We start from the raw sequence: 10,448 nt of genomic DNA on the forward strand, positions 1-10,448 counted from the left end.
GCATTGTCCTCCCAAATGTGAACTGATCCACCTAAATCGCGATTGACGGGACCCGAACGCACCAGTAGCACGAGGTCGGGAGGGCACAGGATCACAGCCGGCGTCGGCGCTGATCAAGTTACCATAATAATAATAATATCTTTATTAGGATGACCCAGAGGCTTGTCGCCTATCAAGGGGTTCACCGCTTTGAAGGATGTACATGTACACGTATGAGCTAAAGTGAAAGTAGTGAAAAGTTGTGCAGCGGGAATGCGTTGGGGAGCACACGGGGGGGGGGGGGGGGGGGTTATGTACATGGCGTAGGCATACCGGAGAGCAAAGCACTATGTTTGCAAGTGAGTTGGCGAAGCTCATTCTTGAAAACAATAATGGATGGTTCTGCAGTTAGTCTTGGTGGGAGGCAGTTCCATAAGAGGGAGGTTTGGAAGAGAAACAACGATTTTGATGTGGTCTTTGCTTTAGGGAGAATAATTTTGTTAGGGCGTCTCGCACTCTGCGTGATATTGAAATGGAATGAAGCTAGGCAACGTCGATACTTGAAAATAAATTTGTGCATGGTAACCAAGCTTAAAAACTGCCTGCGGTAAAGAAGGGATTCAATGTTAGCTTTTTTATTAAGATCCTGCTTGGGTGTATTAAAGTCGATTTGGATTTTGCGTTTCCTAAGGTAGGATCTTGCAAACCTGGCCTGGACTCTATCCAGCTCACTCAAGTCGCTTGAACGAAGACGAAATGACCACACTACGACGCTATACTCAATCACAGGTCTAACATAGCACTTGTAGAGGAGCATCATGGCCTGCGGTGTAAGACGATGTGCCATGTGACAAAGTAGGCTTACTCTCTGCTTGAATTTGCGACTGATGTCAAGGTAGTGTTGACGGAAGTTTAGGTCTGCACTGAAGCGAACTCCCAGATGTTTGAGGATGTCAATACTGGGAAGAGGTAGACCCTCCATAGTGTAGGTGGCAGATGTTGGTGCTGGTGACGATGCTGCCGCTGGCTTATAACGGAAGCTTAAAATAGAAGTTTTTGAGGGCGAAAACTCTCCGCCTCTTTCCCTGGCCCAGTTTTGACATGCATGAATGTCCGCTTGGATACCAGGACTTGACAGAGAGCCTTTGTACGGCAAAAGTAGAGTGACATCATCCGCAAACAAGAAGGTGTGCGAATGATGTATGGCTTCTGGTAGGTCATTAATGTAGATCACGAACAGTAGAGGAGACAGATGCGATCCCTGGGGAACACCACAGTTGGTGACTTTGGGCACTGACATGCATGACTCAATCTTCACGGCTATGCTTCGATCCTGCAAATAACTCTTAGTCCAGGCAGTGACTTTATGGTCCGAGAAGTTGCTGACTTGACGGAGGAGAGTTGAGTGGCTTACTCTGTCAAATGCCTTGCAGAAATCTAGCGAGACGAGGTCGAAGTTCAGACGCTCATCAATGTAGTCGGCCATTTGCTGGGTAAGTATAATAAGCTGGTCTGTCGCAGACTTCTCCTTCACGTACGCGTATTGTTGACTGCATATCTTCTGTTTTATTGTTAGGTAAGCCTGGAGTTGTTTCGCTACTATTTTTTCAAAGAGTTTTGCTATACAGGGGAGGAGGGATATTGGGCGGTAGTTCGTAGGGTGAGTTGGGCAACCTTTCTCCTTGTACACTGGGATAATCGTGGCCATCTTCCAAGCGGAAGGGAACTCGCCTTGCTCAAGACTGTAGTTGAATAGTTTAGCCAGAGGTACACACAGGATGTCTGCACAGCGGCTGAGGACGGCATTTGATAGGTAACTGTCAGCAGATGATTTGTGCACAGACAATGTTCTTGCAGCTTCATAGACATCTGTGGATTTGATTTTTGTGAACGAAAATGGCTCTTGGTCATCAATGGTGCTGGATGATGGACAACGACTTGGTTGCTGATTTGGGGAATCTGCGGTGCATTGCTTCCTGAAGAATTCACAAAGGATTTCAGCTTTGGCTTTGCTAGATGTGTGGGTGCCGTCATCATCCGCGAGAAGTTGTATTCCACGCGGCTTACTGCCAATGTTGCATATCTTCTTTGCTCTTTTCCACCACGAGTAGCCGCCTGCTCTGCCTTTGCTTAGCCTCGATGTCCCCAGTGTAGACAAATACGAGTCTCGAGCTTTCCGTATGGTGTTGCGGTACTCGTTTCTGCAGAGAATGTATGCTGCTTTAAGCGTCGGATTGTGTAGGTCTCGGCGGTGAAGTTTGTACAGGCGTGAGACTCGTTGACGGTTTTTTCTATGCGAGGAAGTGAACCAAGGCTGTGTATTCACACGGAAGGTTTTGTTAGTCACGAGGGTGGACCGTGCGATGGCTTGATCTAACGATGAGCACAGTGCCATGCATCTGTAGTCAATGTGCACGTCCTCCCCAAGTATACACTCTTCCAAGTGCATAGTACTGAGTATTGTGCGCAACTTGTTGAAATTGATTGTTCGTTTCTCTGTGGTGTTCTCCCTAGTCTGACCCTTGGTTGCTCCTGATACTGAGCGATAGATTGCAGACAGTGCTGACCAGGATGCGGAGCATATGACAGGGCAGTGGTCCGTCAGTGGCATCCCCACAATGCAATTGTCAAAGACATCAGGTGCATTTGATAATACCAAATCTAGTGCTGGATTCGAATGGCTGGACGGTCGAGTGCCACAATTCTTTGACACCAGACTCAAGCCAAGATCATTGAAAACAGAATTTAGCGCACGACCGTCTGTATTTGTTCTATCGTTCGTGTTCCACTCCTCATTTCGGGCATTGAAGTCGCCTGTAACCACTAGTGGGCTGTTGTCCACCACCTCAGACAAAACCGAGAATGCATGCTTGAAAGAGGAGGTGTGATGACGTGGTGGCCGGTACATACATGAAATAATGATACATACAACACTTAGATCTACCCCGAAGCCCACCTTTGCCGCTTTGGCTTTGGCTATGGACCAGCGTCCCCAGCTGCATCCACAGGTAGGAACCTCGTGCTACTGGTGCGTTCGGGTCCCGTCAATCGCGATTTAGGTGGATCAGTTCACATTTGGGAGGACAATGCGCCAGTTCTAATTTCTTACTTTTACGACGGGGCTGCACCAGTAGAGGTTTTTCAGAACCGCTCACAGAGCGGTTTTTATATGGGTAATTGTGTTCACATGGCAGAAAAAACGACACCGCTATGCTACGTAAGTTTCTACGTAAGGTGCTCGGTACTTCACTTAGGCTACGTAAGTTTCTACGTAAGGTGCTCGGTATTAGATCTACCAACGGGTGGTAGCCGCGTGCTGTGCACGTGCACGGCAGACATTGTGTTGCATGCAATGCAGTCCGTTTTCGGATGTGCATGCGCGAGGAACTTCCTTCTTTGGAACTGCTTCTTGCATGAGCTGTTTCGGATATTTCGTGTCCTGGCTTATTTCGCTTCGGCTCTGCTGAGACCTCTTTTCACGGAATATTACTCAATGACAGGTGAGTTGACCAGTTCCCTTTGATTCATTTGCTTGTGTTGACTCTTTCATTTACGAAAAGTGTGCTGATTTTAGGTGGAATACAATAAATAATGGAAAAGCTGACAGGATCTCTTTTCTAAATTTAGCTTTTCTGCTGTCGAGGCCTCCTTTTACGGAATACTCAATGACAAGTGATCTCTGAGTTGACCAGTTTCCTTCGATTCATTTGCTTATGCTCACCCTTTCATTTACGGAAACGTGTGCTGATTTTATTCGGATTTAGATCCATTCGTATCTCTTTGCCCTTGCCAACAGTGTGCGAAGAACGCGAGTTCACCTTCTTGACGGTAAGGCTTACATTGTATGTTGCTGCTGAGGCTTAGATGTGTTGTCGAAATACTCATGTTCATTGTACATTGGTACGTTACAAGTAAGGCACTGGTCATGATTGCTTCCGGCATTCCGTGCCCCGATCATAGGGTAGAATCTGAATTTTGCAGTGGCATAGCATCGTTGGCAGTTCCCAATCTGTAGGGGAAGGTTCAAGGACGCATTGGCCCAGGACTAGTATGCAAGATAAATTCGCATATCAGGGAAAATCTCCATTATGGAGAGGTTCATGCATTCAGTGACTTGTTTGCTTCATACGAAACAAGCCAATAGGGAGGTTCTGCTATACGTGAAACGTAGAGAAATCACGTAGAGAGCAGGTGTCTGGGTTAGAGTCTACGGCTTCGCGTGTTTTGGCTCCAGATTTCTACGCGGAGATGGGGTTCTCTACGTTGTGGCACACGCAGAGAAAATTTGCTGGGTATCGATCAACTGCATGCAGAAAACTGCCAAATATGGAAGGGAAAATTCCCAGTACACATTCCACGTGACTTCTCTAGGTGAAACGTAGAGCAGAACAGCATTTCTTTACGTTACGGGAACGCGAAGAAAGTTCGCGTGATTCTTTGCGTCGCGTTCCCAAAACGTAGAGCAGAACCTCCCTACTGGGTGCAGTCTCGTCTCGTGAAAATCTCGTACGATTGGATTTGTTTACTCGAGTCTGGGCTGTTTGATTTGTGAGTAGCGCTGAGATTGCACTGCCCCAAATAAAGTTGCGTGCCGGTAGAGCAAGAATTACGATCTGCAATCTGTTTGTTGTACCTGCAAGAATGTGCTGTACATGTATCGTATTTTCTCTGTTGTTGTTTCAGTTGCCGTCATGTTCCTAAAGAAAGGTTCAGTGACTCATTTGTTTCATAAAAGACGAGTCAATGGTTTGGTCTGGCTTAGAATCTTTCGCTTTAGAAGAAATCTATTCGTGTCTCTATTGGAGAAATAATTGTATTCACTCGTTATAAAATAGGGTTAAGACAAACTCACAGAGCAAATGCCATCGGTCCCTTCATGTTCGTCCTAAGGGGGTTTGACTGGATATCATTCATACTCCCCCAAAGTCGTGTAACATTTTATTATTATGGAGTGCCTTGTTTATCTCTCAGTACCTCCAACCATATATCCTTGCCCCTTATATCCTCAGGATCAGTGTAGTTGTTGGAACAAGGTGTCGGACTCAGCAATGTATTTGTTTACATTTTAATACATGTTTATTGTTCCTACTTTGCTGTGTTGTTTTAGACAATCGTGGACTTGTAACACTTTGAAGTCATTGAACTGCTTCCAAAAGTGTTATCGACATCAACAGGATTACGATTTCACTACAATATGATGCCGGATGACCTTATCACGACAACCCATGACTACAATTATAAACACAGAATCAACAAAAACATCTGCGGCACGCACCTGGTTACAATTCTCATGTAAATGTGATTTAGGGTGTGGACATCTGAATTTTCTGAAAGACAAGACAATTTTATGACAGAGTCATGAAATTCTGCAACATCCACAGAATGACCTGCGTATAAAAAAGGTATCGGGTCATCCTAATAAAGATATTATTATTATTATTATTATTTTAATATGGCAATAAGTAGGACGAGCTGAAGCGACATGTGGACTACTTTATTAACAATGTAAGCGATGGAGACGATGCAAGAAACAACCTAAAGGGTAAGGAAAAATACATGTAAGAAGAAAAAGGGCAATGGAAAAAAAAGATGATTCGAACAAGTTTTCGTACAACACTCTTCAGGAATCACCGTTGTACTAAAGAACAAAATGAGAACAAAGGAAATAATATAGCAATCAAGGTAGGGTGACACGATACAATGACAGCACTAGAATATCGAGGTGCGATTTCTCACAAAAGTGTGCAGAAAACAAGGGTATACAAGTAAGAACTAAGCGTGACAAGTGTGTATCAGCAACAAAAAACAAAAACAAAAAAAGTGAGAACGAATGATAATAATAACAATAATAAACAAGAAGGTGACAAAACACATTTAGGCACAAGTGGCAACAACGTTGCCACACTACACAACAGAACATTATTTGAACAATTTTAGGGTAATAACACTATCTTTCTGGACACACAAATTCGGCTTATGAATGCGCTGACAAACAGCTTCCAAAACTTGTAACTGCAAAAGATAACCATGACGAGCACGGCACAAAACAGAAAAACAGGAATCAGAATAAGTACGACAACAGTCAGTACTAGAAACCAAATGATTGTATACTGAAGACTTGTTATTACGAGACGGACGCACACAATCTCGACTCACGCGCACACCCTCACACTCCCTCTCACCCTCACTCAGCTCACCTTCTCCCTCACTGTCCGAATCAGAACCTGCTCCGTCATCCACCGCGGTTTGACTCTCCTCCTCACTTGCATCGTCCTGCGTCTCACCTTCACCACCCACGCCAACCCTGAATGCCGTTGCCTTCACGTCAGTCGTCGTCCTTTCCGATTGTTTCCTTTGTATTTTTACCGTGAATTCATAGGTCCGGTTGTAATCTGCTGTAGATCTCCGTGGTCTGTCATTTGCTGCTTTGTTTTGTGGATTAGTTGTTGTTGTTGTTGTTGGATGTGAACCTGGTGTTGTTGTTGGATGTGAAGCTGGTGTTGTTGTTGCCGCCATGGTTGTTGGTCTTTCTGTTGAATCCAGCTCTGGTTCCGGTGGGACAAATCGACCACCACGGGTGCTCCCCACCAACACAGACCTCGAAGGAGGAGGGTCAGGGGGAGGCAGAGGTGCTGTCACCACTCGAGGCACAGCCCCATGCAAAGCACCCAGAGGCACAGACTTAGGCACACCCGAGGGCTGCACCAGTGGCGGTTCCGCACGCACCTCCAAAGAGCTGCCAAGCTCCAGCCCGTCCAACACAGATGTCAGAGGGGGAGCGGCAGACAGCGGCAGGGAACTATCCTGCCGTCTAGGTGATGGGTTTTTCCTAGGCCTCCCGCGTTTGGGCCTCTCAGATTGCGCACTGGGTGGAAGGATGTGAAGTGGAGTGTGTTGTTTGATACGTGCGTTCAGGTGCTGAACAGTCCTACCAACATACCGACTAGCACAATGTCGGCATTCGAAGTTGTAGATAACATGACTGAGGTGGAGGGTTGGTAGGACGTCCTTCCGCACCGTGAACGCACGCATTGTTGTGAAGACTGGCACAAAATGTACTGCGTAATAAGTACGACGGACGATAGACTTGACTGCGTGACACACTTTGATCGATTCCTGCCCCTTCCATGGCAAACATAGATAGACGGGACAGCGAGGTGGACCAATCAGCACCGATTTCGGTTTCTGCTCCATGGACAGAAACTTACGCAACAAGAATTCCGGGTAGCCATTCTTCAAGAAAACAGATCGAAGGAAATCGAGCTCGGCCTGCTGCTTACTGGGCGAACAAATACGTTTCGCACGGTCCACGAGGTTACGAACTAAGTTGACCTTGTATTGAAACGAACAATATGAATCGAAGGCAATGTACTGACCGGTGAACGTAGGCTTACGATACACTTTGATGCTGTCAGTTACAACTGGTGTCGAATTTTCGTTCAACGATGTGATGTACAAGCAAGTAGATGGTGTGGCGATGGGATCTCCTCTTGGTCCCGTCCTCGCCAATATATTCGTTGGTTATTGTGAGTGCAAGATTGATGAGTCGCTTTGGCCCGCGTTCTACGTGCGTTTTGTTGACGATTCGTTCACGCATTTTGACAGTGTTGAGAGCAGTGAATTGTTTCTCGATGTGCTCAACAACCTACATCCTTCCCTCCGCTTTACTTGTGAGCACGAGCAGTCTAGTAAGTTGTCATTTCTAGACGTGCTTGTAGAGAAGACTGGCTGTGAAATGTTGACTTCTGTGTATCGTAAGCCTACGTTCACCGGTCAGTACATTGCCTTCGATTCATATTGTTCGTTTCAATACAAGGTCAACTTAGTTCGTAACCTCGTGGACCGTGCGAAACGTATTTGTTCGCCCAGTAAGCAGCAGGCCGAGCTCGATTTCCTTCGATCTGTTTTCTTGAAGAATGGCTACCCGGAATTCTTGTTGCGTAAGTTTCTGTCCATGGAGCAGAAACCGAAATCGGTGCTGATTGGTCCACCTCGCTGTCCCGTCTATCTATGTTTGCCATGGAAGGGGCAGGAATCGATCAAAGTGTGTCACGCAGTCAAGTCTATCGTCCGTCGTACTTATTACGCAGTACATTTTGTGCCAGTCTTCACAACAATGCGTGCGTTCACGGTGCGGAAGGACGTCCTACCAACCCTCCACCTCAGTCATGTTATCTACAACTTCGAATGCCGACATTGTGCTAGTCGGTATGTTGGTAGGACTGTTCAGCACCTGAACGCACGTATCAAACAACACACTCCACTTCACATCCTTCCACCCAGTGCGCAATCTGAGAGGCCCAAACGCGGGAGGCCTAGGAAAAACCCATCACCTAGACGGCAGGATAGTTCCCTGCCGCTGTCTGCCGCTCCCCCTCTGACATCTGTGTTGGACGGGCTGGAGCTTGGCAGCTCTTTGGAGGTGCGTGCGGAACCGCCACTGGTGCAGCCCTCGGGTGTGCCTAAGTCTGTGCCTCTGGGTGCTTTGCATGGGGCTGTGCCTCGAGTGGTGACAGCACCTCTGCCTCCCCCTGACCCTCCTCCTTCGAGGTCTGTGTTGGTGGGGAGCACCCGTGGTGGTCGATTTGTCCCACCGGAACCAGAGCTGGATTCAACAGAAAGACCAACAACCATGGCGGCAACAACAACACCAGCTTCACATCCAACAACAACACCAGGTTCACATCCAACAACAACAACAACAACTAATCCACAAAACAAAGCAGCAAATGACAGACCACGGAGATCTACAGCAGATTACAACCGGACCTATGAATTCACGGTAAAAATACAAAGGAAACAATCGGAAAGGACGACGACTGACGTGAAGGCAACGGCATTCAGGGTTGGCGTGGGTGGTGAAGGTGAGACGCAGGACGATGCAAGTGAGGAGGAGAGTCAAACCGCGGTGGATGACGGAGCAGGTTCTGATTCGGACAGTGAGGGAGAAGGTGAGCTGAGTGAGGGTGAGAGGGAGTGTGAGGGTGTGCGCGTGAGTCGAGATTGTGTGCGTCCGTCTCGTAATAACAAGTCTTCAGTATACAATCATTTGGTTTCTAGTACTGACTGTTGTCGTACTTATTCTGATTCCTGTTTTTCTGTTTTGTGCCGTGCTCGTCATGGTTATCTTTTGCAGTTACAAGTTTTGGAAGCTGTTTGTCAGCGCATTCATAAGCCGAATTTGTGTGTCCAGAAAGATAGTGTTATTACCCTAAAATTGTTCAAATAATGTTCTGTTGTGTAGTGTGGCAACGTTGTTGCCACTTGTGCCTAAATGTGTTTTGTCACCTTCTTGTTTATTATTGTTATTATTATCATTCGTTCTCACTTTTTTTGTTTTTGTTTTTTGTTGCTGATACACACTTGTCACGCTTAGTTCTTACTTGTATACCCTTGTTTTCTGCACACTTTTGTGAGAAATCGCACCTCGATATTCTAGTGCTGTCATTGTATCGTGTCACCCTACCTTGATTGCTATATTATTTCCTTTGTTCTCATTTTGTTCTTTAGTACAACGGTGATTCCTGAAGAGTGTTGTACGAAAACTTGTTCGAATCATCTTTTTTTTCCATTGCCCTTTTTCTTCTTACATGTATTTTTCCTTACCCTTTAGGTTGTTTCTTGCATCGTCTCCATCGCTTACATTGTTAATAAAGTAGTCCACATGTCGCTTCAGCTCGTCCTACTTATTGCCATATTAAAATTATTGTCTCCTCGTCGAATTTTTTAATTATTATTATTATTATTATTATCACCGCCACTGCACTACCCATATGATTCCCCGGCAGAAGAACCTGAATACAGTGTACATCTGTCATCATACGCAAGACTAGTTCCATTTTCCGCAAGAAAAGGCTTGCACATCAATGCGTATAATACGGTATTGAATTTGATATGATACACGTACATGTAGTACATAGGGGCTCCCGTAAGAAGACCATAGGTCTGTGGGAAACACCCTAGTAAAATAAATAAAATAATAATAATAATAATATCCTTGAGCCAAAAAAACAAAAGAAATTATAGCAATAAAAACTGCTTTATGGCAGTTTTCTAAAAAAAGTTATTGTGTTCTAGTCCATGGACCCCGTCTAAAAAGTAAGAAATTAACGAAATGTGATAGCCGAAAATTAAAATTTCACACAAAACCTCACAATAATCACACACAGGATGCGAGACGACCTTTTCCCCTCGTGGTCCTCTTTCACATGCAAGCATGTTGGCGCAGTCCATGTACTTGTACAAGTACAAGTGTCGGAATAAACAAGTGCCGTACTATAGGATCTTCAAGTGTCGTGATTATTGTGAGGTTTTGTGTGAAATTTTAATTTTCGGCTATCACATTTCGTTAATTTCTTACTTTTTAGACGGGGTCCATGGACTAGAACACAATAACTTTTTTTAGAAAACTGCCATAAAGCAGTTTTTATAGGGCTTGAAAGTGCTACGTCACAGCATAGCAACAATTT

This window comes from Sycon ciliatum, chromosome 12, assembly GCF_964019385.1.
Source record: "Sycon ciliatum chromosome 12, ocSycCili1.1, whole genome shotgun sequence".
Classification (NCBI taxonomy): Eukaryota; Metazoa; Porifera; class Calcarea; order Leucosolenida; family Sycettidae; genus Sycon; species Sycon ciliatum.